The sequence below is a fragment of the Halyomorpha halys genome, unplaced genomic scaffold (genome assembly GCF_000696795.3).
Source record: "Halyomorpha halys isolate HHAL.00 unplaced genomic scaffold, Hhal_1.1 Scaffold12.1, whole genome shotgun sequence".
NCBI lineage: Eukaryota > Metazoa > Arthropoda > Insecta > Hemiptera > Pentatomidae > Halyomorpha > Halyomorpha halys.
The window spans coordinates 367874-368908 of record NW_027109908.1 but is presented as its reverse complement, the minus strand read 5'-3'; the positions used below and the strand labels follow the sequence as shown (position 1 = coordinate 368908).

The following is a 1035-nucleotide window of genomic DNA, read 5'->3' as shown; positions in this document are numbered from 1 at the left end:
TATATATATTTTTTAAATTAATTTATTGTGAAATATTAATTTATATGTTGTAGATATAAAATCCCTGAGAAGTCAAAGTCAGTAAATAAACAGCCTAGTATAAGCAGAATTTGGGCTTAATTATGTTCATAAGTTCTTTTTTTATTTTTTTTGTATGATATTTAATAATAACATAATGAATGTGAATGTCATTGATACAATTAATAATAATAACGATAATAATAATTCTATGTATAATAATTTTGATTAGTTATAATTAATATTTAGGTTATCAAATAATCTAAATAATAATAATTAATGAGTATTGTATTGTAATAACTAATTACTTAGTTAGTAATTAATTTGTTGATTAATTAGTTAATAATTAATAATTAATTTGTCCTAATAAACCTATTAAGATCAAAATGGCCAGGTCAGTACCATCTTGTGTAAGTTTTTTATTTAATTAAGTAAATAAACGATTCTTAGATTGAGGCAATTTTTTTTTTATCTCCTTGTATGAATGGCAGTATTCCTATAGTTTTTTAAAAATATTTTTAGGTTGTTCAAATGTATTTTTTTATTTTCAATTTTGTTTTATTAATTAATTTGTTTTTCTAAAAATGTATATTAAATATACTAAAGCCATTAAAACATTTATTATTAAATTATATATCTCATTGTGACATCTGCCTTGGTTATATTTGACTACCTACCGCAGACGTCTGTACGTCGAGAGAGGACGTGAGGCTGAACGTGCTCCTTGCGTGGTGGTTTGTCGGCGACTGGCGGACAGCCCGACTCAGCGCATGCACCCTCTGGAGCTTTTTACATCGGCGTCAAAGAGGATCATAGAGTAGTCAAGTTAGGATACGTAGAAGAGGATAAAAGTTAACCATGTAGGATGATACATCACACAGTTGTGGAAAGTGTGAAAAAAAACCCTTCAGAATGTGCCTGAGTTGTTGAGTGTGTCTCCGTAATTGGTTCTCCTATCAAATAATATTTGTAAGTCATATACCTAATCTTACAGACGTTATTTAGACATTAGGAAAA

At 27.7% G+C, this 1035-nt stretch overlaps 1 protein-coding gene across 1 annotated transcript in view; it reads right to left on the bottom strand.

Annotated features, from left to right (window-relative positions):
* RYa-R (RYamide receptor) overlaps positions 1–751 on the bottom strand; it is a 707678-nt gene extending 706927 nt beyond the window's left edge. The window contains exon 1 of the mRNA XM_067048067.1: positions 696–751. The gene's annotated coding sequence lies outside the window, so the exon portion shown is untranslated. The remainder of the gene's footprint in view (positions 1–695) is intronic.
* Between the last annotated feature and the right edge of the window lie 284 nt (positions 752–1035).